The sequence below is a fragment of the Strigops habroptila genome, chromosome 6 (genome assembly GCF_004027225.2).
Source record: "Strigops habroptila isolate Jane chromosome 6, bStrHab1.2.pri, whole genome shotgun sequence".
NCBI classification, from domain to species: Eukaryota; Metazoa; Chordata; class Aves; order Psittaciformes; family Psittacidae; genus Strigops; species Strigops habroptila.
The window spans coordinates 21,840,242-21,857,673 of NC_044282.2; the positions used below are offsets into that span (position 1 = coordinate 21,840,242).

General features: G+C 37.9%; 1 protein-coding gene across 5 annotated transcripts in view; it reads right to left on the bottom strand.

Annotated features, from left to right (window-relative positions):
* Positions 1-17,432, bottom strand: part of KLHL32 (kelch like family member 32) — a 117,727-nt gene that overhangs the window by 22,476 nt on the left and 77,819 nt on the right. The window lies entirely within an intron of this gene.

Genomic DNA, 17,432 nt, shown 5'->3' on the forward strand with positions numbered 1-17,432 from the left:
AAGAAACCTGCACATCACTGTATTACCTGGATGGTCTGCCAGCATTTGTTAATCAGTAGGGAAGTTCTACTAGATCTTAGGGAGGCATCTGAGGTCGGGGAAAGACAATGCGTTTAGAAGCTCCTGTCCAAATCAACTCATGCTACTGTTTGCACACAGTTTGACTACAGTATCCTGTGTGACCCACACCTAATCCATGGCACTACAGGGCAGAGAAAAGGCCTTAAGAGCTAAAAGCTATAATGTTTTCATCTCCTTGTCTTGCTATTGATAACAATGACTGTTACTTGATTTTAAATGCCATAAATTCATTTTGGGGAATTCCTTAAAAATAATGGCTAGGAATTTAAGCTACAAATGTAGATATTTTTATGTATATTCGTAGAATACAGGACCAACTCCTAAATTATGAAACAAGGCTATGGAACAAGTCATATGGTTTTAGGGACACTCAAACTGAGTCTTAGGATTCTACATTTGTTATACAGCACACACTGTAACAGTCCTTCCTAGCAGAATGTGGTGTTTCACACTATGGAGGCATGGAAGAAAATCCAGTTATCTGTGTGGGTGATATTGCAGTCATTGGATGGTTTGGCAGCTACTGGAAGGCTGGAGAAGTTCAAATGAAAAAAAGTTAAGTTCTCAAACGAGTCTTTTGCTTGTAGTAGAAATAGTCACTGACAGACTGTAATACAATTCTAAATTTCCTTCAGTATAAAGGAGGGAAATATAACTCTCATGAACATAATCCAGATTTTCAAACTTCTATGTAACATATCAGCAAACATCTGTATATTTATCAACACAAGTTCTACCACCTTTACTCAGTTTTTGTTTAATCTAGACTTAGAAACCTGGTGTCTACATATTCACCCCATCTACACACTAATTATAGCACCTATTTTTTAGCCTCTCTGGCAGTAGCGATTAGCAACTACAATCAGTATTGGCAAAATAAACTCAAAGCCATTATACACTATGACACTGCAAGGAAAGACATTCAGGCTTCTCTACGGAGATATCAATAGCACTTGAAATTACAACTGTGTTTAAAACACAAACAAGCAAGCAAAAGAAAAAAAAAAAAACCCACCAAAAAACAACAAACCAACAGAGACCATCCACAGTTTTGAGGTTTAAAATATTTGTATTGCTGCTAAATAATTTACAAAAATAAGGAACGACTCCTACTCCTAGTGCCATATAGGCAAATTCTGTTTAAACTGTTAGAAGCTTCTTTTCTATTAATTTTAATGTATGAGTATGAGAGAATAGGAAGCTACAGCCTAGTGCCTATATCAACTTTAATAAATAATATATTTTGCCATACTCATCTTCTAAACTAAGTAAATGACAAAAGTAGACCCTCAGAAGGACAGGATTTTCAAATAAGATTAATTCTCTTATTCTAAAGCCTTAACCCAAGGGATTTTTCTTCTCCAAGGTTACATTACATTACATTACTTGATTTAGCAATGGACTACATTCTCAAAACAGCAGAAAACAGATAGAAAAATATATTGTGGCACAGTTGGAGCATACTTCTAAGCACACCTGCATGTTGGATTGTGATTTCATTGCATTTCCAACAGCTGCTTCTGCTTTCAGCAGGGTACTTCAACAGTCCAATTCACACAGCCTCAGAACGCAGGCCTTCCTCCTTGCTGTTAATAGTGCATGTACCACACACATGCCACAGCCAGAGAGGACATAGATTAAAGCTGAATTAAGAGTTTCACTCCTTTTGAAGGTAAGTAGTGCAATAAGTAGTTACCTGATCTTTTGGGCTGCTAGCTATCCCAGGTATCATGAAAGCCCAGCATGCTTGTGCCTTGCCCGTTTAGCATCCCCCTGCAATCCTTCTCACGCCACTTTTCCAGGAAATGTACCAGATCTTCACTTGACATCACAGCAAGTTTGCTAACCAGAAAAGCCAAGCTACTTTATGAGTGCAAAAAGCTTGACATACTCATTTAGACCCAGGTTCACTTGGAAACTGCTTTAAGCCATAAACTCAGTGACAGGGAAAGTTTCTGTCCACAGTGCTTTGAGAGAAAATGCTCCTATGAGCTCTGTGAGAGGCAAGGGCCATGGGAACCCCACTGAAGTTATCTTGGTCTGCTCTTTTGTTGATGTATTCATGTTGTAGCCCCACAGACTGCAAAGGAATTACGCTAGTTTATACCATCAAAGGTCCCTAATAACTGAGATGAAGCCAAAAGATGACAGTAGGGGAAAAAATTAGGGGTTTTGAGTGTGGGGGTTTTTAGCAACAACAAATAAAAGGGAACATTACATTTTATAAGGTTTCAAAACAATGAATTCACACTGTCTCATTAAAACAAATGGAAATATTAAATACAGTAACATAGTGAAGATTCTCATTTTAGGAGAAATGACAATTCTAAATATGGAAACACAAGCAGAGGGATGTATTTTCCTGGACTGAGATCAGATACATTCAACACGTATTATCAGATTTCTGCGTGACGATCTGATGGTGATACATATACCAGGGAAAGAGAAAGGACATTTTTCAACACAGATCTCACCTAAGCAGTCCTTCTGTGCTTAACATAAGCAAACACATTTCATCCCCCTCTCCCCCCCCAATAAATATAAAATTAATATCTTTGTATCGTTAGCATATTGGAAAATGCTATAGAACTGCTCCTATTGATCAATAAGCCAAAGAGAGTCATGAAAGCAACACAATAGCTACAGCAGTCACTTTAAGGCACTAAGGGAACTTCAAAAAGCAAAACCTGGACTTAACTAGTTCATTATATGAACACTAGAAATATGTATTTTGGAGCTAAACTCACACACGATTTGAACTTTAGCTGGATTTTACCTAACTCAGCAAGCCTCAGGTGTTCCAGACCGGAACCTCTTGCCACAAAACTGCTGTCACTTTCAGCTGGCTACTGTCAGTACCACCCGGCTCTTCAAATCTCAAGTCCAGGAGCAGAATATAAGGATAAACCAGGACATTTATTAAAGCTATAAACCAAAGTCCACTGAAGGCTATGGAAGACCTTCCACCTTTTCAAAATGAACGCAGATTTCCGAAGGGCCTGAATTTGGATCTCTAAAGGGTCTTAGTCCTCCTCTCTCTCTTCAGAGACTACAAAGGACAAAACCCAGAGGGTTTAGGATAGTTATTTAACCATTTTAAGTAAAGTGAACCTAGTTGGTCTGCATCACCCATTTAAGAATAAAAACATATGGGTGAAGAATTGTTGCTGAGGAAAAAAAAAAAAAAACAAACCAACCACACACACACTTTTTCAAAGTCATGAGTTACACATGAACATTTTTAGAAGTTAATAAGTAACCACATAGCACAGTCTCCAGACTCTCTTTGCAACTGAATCAATCAGGTACTACTTTACAGTTGTGGGCAGCATGGAAAATAAGTGGCTCAAGCCCAGAAGCAGAAGAGCCTTAAAGATAGAAATCTTTTTCTTCTTTTTATTTTGAATTAAAAATGTGCATAAAAATAAGACTCTAATGAGCTGCATGTAGAACAATCAAAATTATGAGGTATTTGCATTTCTTTTGCACCTTGAGCCAAACAACTACAAAATTATGCATAGGATTCTCTCAATCTGAACACAGTAAATATTAATAATCTCTGAATCAGCAATGAAATACCTTTTGCCCCTGAACCCTGAAGAGAGACTTTCCAATTCAAAAAGTTGTAGTACAGCGACTGAGACCATATTTACAAGGCGCCGAGCTGAGGCGTACGTGTGTAGCCTGTGAAAATAAAGCTCTGCCATCCCCCACCCTCTTTACACAGAGATGTTTTAAAATTACCTGTTTGTCAGTTTTACAAATGTGTGTCTACATAAGCAGCCCCCTGTGTGGCACTGCGTTAGCAAGCAGGCATGCTTTCATTTGCACATTCTGATTTTACAATCAGAATTAAAACATTTGCTCTGTTCAGGGTGAGTTGATAAACAGGGATTTTTAAATTTCCTTTTTTTTTTTTAATGTGAAAAATGAAAGAAAAATGTTCCTCTAGATGTATTGTGCCTTTGGGCTCCATTTGAGGGAAGGGAAAAAAGACAGAGAAAGCTACTGTGAAGGTCACAGAGTGAAAGAACTTCCTCAGGGCACAGAATAAATTAAATCCCAAGGAAAAAATAAAATGTGATTTCCAGACTGTGAGGCACAAACTCAAAATGACAATGATTGACAGCCAAACTATATCCGTGCAATATCGAAGACTGCACGTTCTCATTTACCTCAGTGTAGCCAGCAAGCGCCCATTAAACATCCGTCTGATGCCCAAATTAACCTTCTTGGCAAACTGAAAGAGGCACAAACTATCATAATCAACCTTTCATTATCACAGCAGCCTCTAGTTAAAGGGTCAGAATAATTGTGCCATCAGAGCCCTGATTGTTTTCAATCAACAGACGACTGGAGTGACAGCTCAGTGATGGAGTAGTTTGATGAAACCGCACCAGGCCTAATCAGAGCAGATGAAAGGAAGGCATGATTGGTGCAAATGAACAGTCGTGCCTCTCTTTTTCATTTACAATCTGAAATTACACTTAAATTTACAGGGTTTTTTCTCCCTTATGAGTACCTCTGAAAGAATGTTTGACTTATTATGAGTTCTGACAGTGCAGAGTTATAAAACACAGGTAGGGTTTTCAGCCCAGGCTGTAAGTGGGTATTTGGCATAATTTTAACAAATTCACTCTTGAAAAGCACAGAATGACTAAAGACTTCCAATGACCTAACCTTTCAGTGCTGTTTGATTAGCAGAACAATTTGTCATGGCTCACATTCTTCATGATAAGAGAAGATTAAAAAAAATTGGGCAAGGATCTCTTGCAAATGTTTCCTCTTAGCCAATGTATTTATTGTGTTCTTGCTCTCTTCTTTCTCTCTCTCACACACACACAAGAAAAGAATTAAAGAACAGTGCATTAATAACACTTTTCCTCTTAGAATGAATAATGGAATCCAAGCAAGGGATTGTTTGGAGATGAAAGCAGAGACCAATTATCATGCCACTGACAGCATCAATATTTAGTTTTCTGGTGGGCTGTTCATTCCCACTTCTTAAAGGATGGGAAATTAATCAATCTCACTGGGTGTTTCTTACCATACTCATCAGCACAGAATCAGACTGCCTCACAAATTAATGAGGGGGGAGGAGAAGAAAAGTTGGGGGCTGCTTAGACGTTTGGAAAGAATGGAAGATTCAAGTTTCCTGCATTTCCTCAGCTACAGTTCGCTTCTCCTCCCAGCCTCACCAAACTCCAGCCACATGGCTTCCCATCCTCACGACGACACAGTACGGAAGGTGCAGCAAATCATAAGAACCTCTTTGTACCTCTGAAAAAAGCAAGGAAAGACAAAATATGCATCCTTCCAGACCCAACCATAATCACTGACATCCTGTCACAGACCCACTTCACAGATGGGCAGGGTTTGGAGGACAGAGGGGATCAGGTAGTAGGCTCAGGTAACAGAGAGGGAAGCCAAGTATGAGTTATGACTTCAGGAAACACATGGTCCAAAAGGAAGATTAGAGAACCCCAAGGTCCGTTAGATCTGCAGAATGAAAGTGTATGCCCCCTGACCTCTTTTTAGTCTCTGCAGAAGTTGCAGTGGATTAGTCCAGAGTACTACTTTAGGAAGTTCTTGGTCTGGTAAAGAAGCAGTGCTATACCTCTTGGTTGGGAGTTTTGCTGTTTTGGGATCCACGTGATGTCAAGACGACAACTTGCAACTTTCAGAACACCAGCCCTGCAGTCTGTAAGCCACATTCCATTGATCTTCCAGCACTGAATAACCTGCAGCAAGCAGAGCTGTTGGCCAGTCTGTCTAGCAGCACAAATGATGCATTTCATGATACTGTACTGTAATTATAATAGAGGTACATGATGCAGCTGTATTAATAGCAAATATTTTTAAAAATTAATGGCATTAAAGTGATTCAAAATGTATTAAAAATACTTCTCGATTTCTCTCAAGTGCTGGTAAGATCTATCTTCTTAAAGCATTTAAGCCATAAAGCATCAATCACCAGTTGCCTGATTTCCTCGCAGGTCAAAGATAGACAAAGATATTGTCCTGCACAGTCTTCAACAGGTACAAGGAACCTATATGTCTTTGGCAGATTTCTTAGTCATAATTAAACAGCTCCATTAGTAACACTTTCAATAGCTGTATTTCCATCTTAGAAATTTTTAATAAAAGTTTCCACACAACATCCTTGTGAGGAAGGGAGGAATTCTTCATCCCAAAGACAAACTCTCCACCAACCAAATATAGTCCGCTGCATTCTCAGTCCAGTGCTTTTCTGCAAGCTTCCTTCCTCCCTGGTGCCACATAATGATACTGGCCTTCCCAAAAGGGACATTATTTTATGAAAAACGTTGTCAAAGAGACAGTATTAGTTTCATTTTTTATGTAGGTGTTTCCTATGAAACACCCAGAAAAAACCAGTTTTACCATAAGAAGAGAATGTACACTTTTCAAAACTGTATTAACTCCTTTTACACATTTAATCCAACGCATTTATTTTACCATTTCCTATATTTACTGGAAATGAGACTAGATTAAAATCTACCTAGAAGACATTGACTAACCTCAATTAAAATATTTCAGCTTTTTAGACTTGCAATAACATAACTATGATCAAAAATCAGATTTACAAAAGGCTAGCTGAACTACATTAATATATACCATTATATATGGTAATGAATCATACTGTATTAAAGCAAAGAGTTACTATAATGGAAAACTTAAACTTTTAATCTACTGAAGCTCAAAGTGAAGTAAGGTAGGGACAGAAGGTAAACTCTCAGCTGTTGTAAATTATCACAGCTCATGGAAGTTTGCCATTTTACACCTTCTGGGGAATCTGAACTTCAAAATTATATAGCACTTTCCTTCCAAGTATTTCAAAGCAATTTATAAGCAGTAAAACTTGAGCTTCTCTGAGAAAAGTGTACATTTCAACCATTTTCCCAACATGGGCACTAAGAGAGAGAAAAATTAAGTGATATGACAGAAGACAGCAATGGTACAGCTGACACAAAATCTTTTGTCCCCTCAAGCTGTCCACAACAGAGTCTCTTTACTTAACTACCAAAATCCTGTGGAGATTTTTGTGCTCCATGCCACAAAATGAAGCCTAGTGAGATGCAAGTATCTGAAACTGAGGACAAAATGGATCCCTAAATATCATCTGACAAAAGTATATGAGATACCTTTGCAGCTGAAAAGTACATCTCTACACGGGCTGCATTTTTAATTAATCTTATTGGGGCAGTAAAGACCAAACTATCCTGTGCTGTGCTTCAAGAAAAGCGCATTCTTACGTGATCAAGTCCTCAAATTATGGAGTAGTTTCCTTTAAAGTCATTTGGAGCTTCTCTACAAAGGGAGATCTACAAATGTGCTTTCTACACCTAACTCATTCTTCTGCTGTGATGGCAGGAACAAGCAAGGCCCAGTACAATCCCTAGGAATGACACTCCGTATGTACAACTGTGTTTAAAACCTTTATGAGCTCTGTGTGTTCCCTACTGCAACATCCTTTACAGCTACCCCACTACTGACAACCACTCTATTTTCCTACGCTCTGCAATGATTATCACACCTGGGAGTGTGCACAAATAAAATAAATGAGCTGGGATTGATCATACTGGAAAGGCTCTACTTACTCCTGCAATCAAAGTAAATTTTGTTTTAACAAGATCATCAAAAAGGAGTGTGGAGGGTGACAGTCTATCCAAAGCAAAGCAATAAAACCAAAACATGGTACCCAGAGACAGAACCTCCCTTTTTCCTTTCAAACATTTCAGCCATAGACAGTTAGAAACAGGAAGCAAGCCTCTCCTAAAACCTACAAAGCCTAATATATCTGCTTCTCTTCAATAACTGGATCAAAGGCCAAGAAGCTCCAAGGTAACAACTTCTTGCCATCCATTTTCTAATGCACCACAAAATGCTCAAGTTGGGACCCTCCATCGTTTGTCACGATGGTCAAACCAACATTGCTAGGTGCTTTATCTCTGCCAAGTTTTTGTGAAGTTGCAATGAACAGAAGCTTATCTCTTCATAAACACAGCTCTCTAACTAGGGCTCCCAACTGTGACTTGATTTCCATTTAAGGAGATCAAAGTTTATGATGACATTTCTCTTTTCTCAAACAGAGTGAGGACAGAGCACATGGGAGATGGAAGAAGAGACACTCCCCCCTTCCTTCCCCAGCAGCCATCATTTAAAAATCTAGAATTGCTCATTTTTATTTTTAGAGGAAACATTCAGGCTGACATCAAATGCACTGAAACTTTACATAGCCACATTTAGCATTAAAATAACTTGCTGGTACATAATTATAAGTGGAAATGACAATCTTTCACCATCCGATACACATAATTTTTATTGCTATTCCTCTCTTGTTATTTTTCCCCCTGAAATATATTTTAAGAGTGGCTCTCTACGGAGACAGGAATCTAAATGCTTTCATCAGTAAAAATTGTTACAGAATGAAATAGGCACAAAATCGACAAAATCCTATAAAAATGCAATTCAGCTCTGTGGAAGTTAGTCTAAATGTTTCTTGAATATAGAAAGATTCCTATTCCTTTCTTCCCTATTGTTAGGGTATAATTTTCTATGGATTTAATAGGCAAATCCAACAAATCACATAATAATGTATCATTTTCTATAATAATCTTGACAACAGCTATACAGGACTTGTATGTCATTAATACCTTAGGTCACACACAAAAACGTGCATCAGAGTACATACTCTCCTTAGTTGGTTTATATCTTCGTACACTCTCAACATGCCACATTACTATAAAATCACTGAGGTCAATTTTTCCAAGTGAAATTACCAGGTGGTTTTATGTTACATTTTTTTTTTTTTTAAAACAAGTGATATCACCAACACCTTCACAAGAACTTTACTTGTGTTTTGTTCTAGTTTACTATTTCAAGGAACAAACTAAGCCCTCTGACAAGGACAGTGTTTGCTTACCCTTCTGGCTCTCACAGACAAAAGCTGTCTGAGTGTCCCCTACTTTCTCCCAGCCACTTCACCCCCGCAGTTATCAAACATTAGCCACTGAAGTCCACATTAGACATTAGTAAACCTGATTCTTCAACTTTGAACTGCTGCTGGAACCTCATTTTAACATGGATGAGCCCACTAATATTAACTGTGGGAACACTTAGGCCTTTTCCTGTCAGCAGACAATTTACTTTTGCCTTCTCAAATCCCATGAAGAATGTGCTTCAGAGGACAGTATGACAACAAAGTTACATATGTATTTTAGGAGTTGGTACTTCTTTTGGCTAATTTTTCACAAAAGGGTATCTTTTCCCCATTGCTTTTTTAAATACAAAAAGAACAAGCAAGGACACTAGCTGAAGCTCACTCAGCTTTTTTGAGAATAGTTTCCCTTTTAATCAAATAACATTTTCTTAATTATGTCAATTTTATTGACTTTGATTTAATCCCCACATGATGGGCTTCAGATTAACGCAGGACTCATATTAATTTTTAAGTGATAAGTTAATTTTTCAAAATCAACTAATTGTCTTAAGAATGTTGTTAATTTTAAAAAGTGACTTAAAGACTTAGAGCCACATTTATAAATGCATTTAATATCCCAAATGTATCTTATGAATTGGGAACATCAGAGCTTTACTACTACAAGATTAAAATAAATGTATTTATTATTTAAATCAACTAAAACATCTGAAGCAAACTGAAACAACTGCAGCTGCTAAAAGGTGAACTTCATGAAATTCAGACCTCTATGGTTTCACACAAACGTTAAAACAGGCTTCACCCTAAAGGAGCAGCTTGAAAGCTTTTCAGCACAGATTCTCACTTCAGAGACTGTGATCTTTCGATCTGTCATTACTATCCCATACAGACCTCTAGCTTGGAAGCCACTTCACAGCAAGGCTTCAGAAGATCTTTCTGACAAATGTATTTGTTATAATTTCTTCCGTTTCTCCCTGACATGAGGGAGTCCAATGTGATCAAAGGAGTATAAGGACCCGTTTGTCATAAGGCAATGAAACCCCCAGCTCTGCAGCTCACTTTTACATCTGGAAGGTGCCAAGAGTTGCATTGTTGGAGTCAGCAAGGACATGCAGTAGTGTTACTACTTTTCCGTCTCCTTACTTCCTCACCTTCTTGGAGCTACAGGTGTCCTGGTCTCAGGACAGGAGAGATAGCAAGGGACAACAGCCAGTCGTATCCCAGGAGTCATGCAGAACTAACCCATTTAAAAGCAGATCTAGACCTACAAGTGCAAATTTACTTCATCTAACTACACATTTAGTTTAGGTACTTAACCCCAAAACTGGATTCTAGCTATCTTAGTGTATTGATGGACAAATTGTAGCTGGAATCCATTTCTCTTTATCCATCTTCTTTGCCTCCATAGTTACAAATAGAGTAATGCTACCAGCTCCAAAAGGAAAACTTGTTGAAATACAGAGCTGGGAATTCTCAAAAGAGTTTCTAATTTTCTATCATTTTTCGCAAGCTTAAATCCATCAGAAACAGTGTTAAACGCTTTATTTGGATTTTGAATGAGTAGAGGTTACTAACATTGCTATCTCTTAATGGAAGACATTAAGACAGTAACAACAGACCACCTCATTTAATTATCCATGGTATCTGTGGGTTTTAGACTTTATTTATGTTGTTCTTTAAGTTGAAAATGGAAGTAATTTATATTTCCAATAAGGAAAGGCTTTCACAACAGCCTGAGCAATTTACTTTCATGTAACCACATACCTGTGTATTAATACGATTACACTTCAGTTAATCTCCAATAGATCAGTGCCACAAGGAGCATAACAGTCAACACAGACCTCACCATAAAAGACTAATTCAAATGCAGAATGCAGTATCACAGAAGCGATGTTGCTGTCTGCACACCTTGGTGCCCTTCTCTGGCTTTCTAAATCAAAACATACATCCATTGCTTAGCTGCAGAAGTGACCTAAATTCAAGAGGTGTGGGCACAGCAGCCTTCCTAAATACTACTGAGATGCTCTGTGCAGTTCTGAAGTTAATCTGGGACAAATAAGGTGAGACAATATTACTGTAGGACACTGAGGCAAAAGTAATGCCCTCCAGTAATTCTCTATTGCTCAAAGCAAAAGCAGCAAAATAATCAAGTTTTCTGATTGGAACTGATATGTATCAAAAAGAAAATTAGAAGAACACACAGTTGCTCCTAACATAAACCTAGTTTTAATATAGAAAATTCCTTTCTATGTTGCTATACTTGAAAGATTAGCTAGCATTCAAGAAATAATGGGCAGAAACTTTCAAAAGTTCAGAACAAAAGCATATATAGAGTTTCCAAAACTTTACTGTAAAGGACAAGATTAAGAGCCCATTAGATTTACATTAAGGCAGACAAAGGAGGAAGGTGTTTCATAAAGCAAGGGGACAGTGCCAACAGAGGCAGCATTCATTTTCACTGTAAGCCAAAACGTCATTACTATTACAAATGATGCAGAAATTGTATCAGGAAAAATGTGCGTGAACTGAGCACACCAGCAGAGTGTGAGGCTCAGCTGCCTACATCCACTGCCTTGATCCACCATAGCCTGCACGAGCCCTGTCTAGTCTGCAGCTCCAGTGCACACTGATCTCCTTGCAGATCCTGTGCCACAGCTGCCAGCGTGGCTTATATATGTAATTCATGTCCTACCAAAAATGCCCCACATGCCTATGTTTATAAAAATGAATCTCACACAAATAGTCCGGAAAGACTGTAAAGCAGATTACCATTGCACACAGCCGATTCAGATGAGATACCTGTGATTATGAGGATTAGCCTTAGGAATAGGAAACCTACATTCTATCGTAGGTTATGTTTTCACACTTTTTTTTAATTACAGCAGAACTATACAATCTAGCTTGTAGCTAGTCACAATACACAGTGTAACCAACACCAATCCAGCACAGTGGATACTGGGATTGAAGGGTGGCTCTCTGGCACTTTTATGTAGACTACTCATAAAAAGGGTACTAAAAAAGAGGTGAAAACACAGCAAAACATACACGGGCAACATGCTGATTTTCCCATATAGCCTCACCAATTCACCTCGGCCTTCATATGATCGAACTCCTTTTTTCCCTCCCATGCCTCTCCTGATGAGAGGTTGACAGCCACATTTTAATATGGTGGTTTTCTGCTTAGGGTAAATACTCACTAGGGACAAACATTAGACTACCAGACAGGATATCAGTTATTGCCCAAGAGAGCACTTATGCTTATTTCTGGAACAGTGAAAGGCTAATATACTGTTTAAATACATCGTTGATTACTGAGATGCTTTTACTTCACATACTATTTTATGTTATTACTTGTTTTGCAGTAAAACTTAAGTTCACGTTTAGCAAGGCACTTAGTCCACATTTCATCAAAACATACATATACCCCTGAGAAACATGAGTTTTGCTCTCTCCATATTAAAAATTGCTCTGTAGAATCAAAAGATTGACAGCAAAAAAAAACAACAAAATCAAGTACTGCACTGAAGGAATGGCAAGCTTGTACTGGAACATGACAACCCACTTCAGAAACTGCTGTTCTGCATAGGAAAATGTGGGCATGACTGGTGACGTATGGAACGTGTCTGTGGGCCTGCCTTCAGCAGAGAACTGTTCCATCGTAACAGCCTGCTATAATGTGTACGCTGCACTATTTCCTATAGTAATGAACCTTATAGTATTGAGCCCTGTAGGATTTCTGCTGGAGAATACTTCTGGTCCTCCACAAATGCCACCAAGAGATTCAAAATGGAGCTCAAATAAAGTAAGCAAAAGCAGTTGAAAACGGGGCACTTTACTCACTCTTAGAAAAGGATAAAGAGGACTGTAATAACTTGAATTTACACGTTTGTTATTTTTATAAAATAGATCCTAGCAACTCATATAGATACGTAACACTAATCTTCCTGTCTTATATTTCTATTTATTCAAGCAAAGATGCTTCTATTATACAGAGATCAGAGTCTGAGTTTGCACGTCACATCCACAGTAACAAAAAGAATAACTAGTGCGACTCTCTCATATGTGGAACATCTACTTTATAAACACAAGTTCACAAGCTGCACACAAGGAAGAGAACAGGGCTGGAATATCTTGGGAGCTTAGCCCTGAAAAAGACACAGCATAGTTGCATACTTTCTAGCTGAATAAACTACTCATGCAGATTAATCAACCAATTTTTCCTAGATTGCTTATCAGTCGCTTACCAAGAAACTGAGTTATGTGGCAAAGTAAAAAAAAATTAACAAAACACCACCAAGAAAAACCTTAATATTAGGAAATGTATTAGCAAATACTAAAACTGATCAATCCTATAAACACTTATATAACCAGTAGCAGAGAAGGAAGAAACTAGTCTATACTGATCTCATGTTAAGATTTTTTTGCCAATTATGATTCGAGAGCTCACTGTGGATCAAGTGCAGTATTTAATAGAGTAGCATTTGACAAATGTACAGCTGGGAGACAGAATGATCCAGTAGATATTTCTATCTGTAACCATTAGTATGATCCTTGAAATATGAATACTTAAGCCTCATGATGCTAAAGTTTTTAATAACAAACACAATAAGGCATAACAATATTACAACCAAGGCTAAAATCAGTTTTTTACTTGAATCTTTGGCTTGCTTTCTACTTGCTAAGGTTCCCAACAAGAACCCTCTACTGCTAGGTTTCCGAGAACACGTTCTATCTTACAGGGTTGGTTACTTTTTCAATTATCAAGGGAAGGAATTCATCTGCTTCCTTAAAGTAGAGCCAATGAGCCTTTCTAGTAATGGCCAATTAGAACAGATTCACTTTTCACTTCATGATAAACTAGACATTTATGGTATTGTCATGACTGCCTCCTGTGGCAAAAAAAAACATGCTGCATAGCTCACAATGAAGAGGAAAAATACAAAAGAATTTGCTTTTTTTCCTCCATCTTCACAGTTTGCCTTTGATTTTCTCGCCCCCTTTTTTTTTTTATTTTAAATTAATCCCTTCTTCCATGTTTTCCTGCTTTAAGTTTACTCACATTTTAATGCAGCTGACAAATCATATGTTTCATACATACAAATCGTATGTTTCATACATACAAAATATTTCATAGCCTCACATGCTAGTAAAATGTAAAAACTCAATATGAAAACAAACCTTATGTCTACTAAAAATCATTGTTACTGGCTTAGCCTAGCGAAAAAGCACCCTAATGATGGGGGCTAGTGAATTGCTCCAATTTCACAGCCCATGGAGGTTCTCTGCTGGGCTTTCTTTTTATTGATCATTTGTTTTAAGAAATATATCATTATATACATTGTCTATTGTCTTCGCTAAAAATAAGACACCTACATGAAGCCAAAGTGTTTCATAAGAATCTTAAAAGGTAGGAAAAGGAATGAACTACTTACTTTGTCCACTTTACAAAATGTTTTGGAAGTAACATTTTTCTTTCTGAAAGAATCAAAAGGAATTTTTGTACTACTCTATCCACATCCTAGTACACTGCCATTAATACTCCTGTTTAACTTTCTCAAGCTTGAGTTTTGCAAGATTATGTTTCATTTTATTCACTAAGATTGGGCAACTGTGAATTGGTCTAACAAAAATCCAGAATGTGCTATATATGAGCTGCAGACACTTCAGTTTAAATCACATTCAAGCATCACTCTGTGTACATATTTTGATACATTAAAATAACTGTCTTAATCTTTACGTGCATTAGGATCGAATCACCCAGTAGACACTAGGAATTTAAACTAGTGAAAACACCTGTGCTCTGCAGACAGCAGCACCCTTTCCAGCTTCTCTGAGGGAAGCTTTAATTTGTGCTTAGGGCTTCACGGGAGCCCTACTAGCAAAGGTGCCTCGGGGACACACTGAATTTATATCGCCATAACACGCACACGTGTGCGTGCAGGAGGCCACACTAGTCACAGGTACAACAGACAAATCAAATGGTAGCGTCCCCCCCATCAGCTTTTCTATTATCTGCCCCACTTTGTGCCAATTTCCTCCAGCTTCCCCAACACCACTTGCTTTGCTGTTCTTCCTTAAGACATGGGATGGGGATTTGTCAAAGTCAATGAGCACTTTATTACAGTGAGAGTGCTCAGTAATGAACAATTCAGCAATTTAATGAGATTCTGTAGATCTGTCTCCAGCCTGTCCATCACGTTTCACTTCTATAAAGCACCCTGACACTAATCCTCTGGCATACCGAATCTTCACCCTGGGCTGAATATTAGATTCTTCCATGGTATACTGCATTACCACTATAACCTCAGCAAAAATGATGAACTTAACTACACTTGAGGCAATATAGCTGGTCTGATTTGATTTTCTTCTATTGGGTTGGCTATGAGGGAATTACTTATTTACAAAGATAAAGCCAAAAAAACAGTTTCTTATTGCCTTTTGAATGCCTAAACTGGTAAATATTTATGTGTGTCTTTTAATTCATTCTGAGGACCTGTAATATTTATAAATATACATTTATTCCTGGTTGTACAGACTGAATTAAAAAGACATATGTACTTTTTGCCTGCAGCAGAAAACTAGTTTAAAAAAATTTTTGGAACAGCATTAGTAACCTTTAGAGAGGCAATTATGATAACACTTAAATGGACAGTGTGGAGAGTTTGTTGTCACTCAGAAAGTAGCGTATTACCTACAAGTATCTCTCCTGCAGCAGGAACAGAAGCTTTGTCATATTTGCCTCATGAAGTGTTCATTGAGTGGAGTGCACACAATTAAGAAAATTATTTCTGAGTTCTTCCTGCAGGACAAGGCAATGACACAAGTTTTTAAAACTCCTACTTCCAAAACACTGTTTCAGCAGGTTACAGAGGGCATTTTACTCTGGATAGGCTTGCTCATTACTGAGCTGGCATTAGGTTATACTTGTATCGCTTTCTGCAGCAACTTTTCTGGCAAAAGTATACCCAAGCATGTAGCTAGGAGATCTCAGTGACTCTGCAGAGAAATTATGATAAACCCCAAATGGCCAATCAGCCATGCCCCCTATAGGAACTTGTACATCAAAACCTTTTTTGATAAAGAGATATGAGCTAGGACTCCAGAGTACTGTGCCTGAAAAACCCAAACCAAACCCACCATCATGGTTAGTGTGCTGCAGGTTCTGTTGGACAGACATTCTCCAGAGACTAGGACAGGAAAGAGTGTAACCTTACATTAGTAGTTGCAGAAAATATAATCTTTGTAAAATACACTATAATCTGAAGCCTCAAAGTTTTGAGAACAAATATGCCAGTTACCAGACTGAAGGGTTAAGTTACAGCTGCATACTGTCTTTGTGGTTTGAAGAGCTTAATTGCACATTTTTGGTTTTTTAAGAATAAATATTTTGCTCCTGCATGACATTATTCATCCACAGAACATGAAGTGCCCCACTTCCAGAACTGAACTGCTTCGAGTTCACCAGATGAACATACATTTTACACTTCGAAAGAAAGATGGCATATAAATGAAATTATTTGCTTTGAATAATCCAAAAGATAAGTAGATAAATAACAGGGATTGAAATATACACCAGTCTTCTTGGTTGGACCAATATAACCCAGTTCCTAAAAAGAAAGCACAGGTTTCTTTCAAGCAAGTTACATTCTACCTTGAAATACCAACATTATACTGATTTCCTTCCATTATATCATGAATTGCAATTTGTACAGACATATGATGGGAAAGTTTCCAAGGATAGATCTTGGTTTACCTTTTATGTTTCTCTTTACAAGTTACATGATTTCTTCATATTAGGTTTCACACACACACATACTCTAAAGGTCACAACATAATGCTTTTATTTTACTAATATTCTACTGCTAGCAAGTTGACCCTTTTTTAGATCCAGCTTTTTAAAAGGAAACGATCACCATCTCCAGCTTGTTGATGCAAATCTTCCACTGAAGCCTCCACTCACCTCTGAGCAGAGCAGCCTGTGTGATGATTCTCTAATTTGCTTGAGGGAAAGTCACCTGTGGTGGCCGAAACAATTTTAATGACAACTGAAGTTACACAGCTAAGTTTGTCTGAAGTGAACAGGAGAGAGTGCAGAAGCAGATTTGCCACCAGACTTGTGGCACTAGCCACACCAGGAGCAGTGATAACTGAGTTACATGTATCAGCTTCCTCTTCCCACCAACAAACTTGGATCCGGAAGAAAATCTCTGTCCATATCTGAGCAACACAAGCAGCAAGACAAATTTCTCTTTCAAACAAATTAATTGCATTAACACAACACAACATTTTTTGAATTTAATTTAAAAATTTCCCTCAGTTGTTATTCACAGTTTTTGCTCAAGTGCTTATTCTCCCTCGAGATTGCTCCAGGGTTTCAAAACAACAGATTACT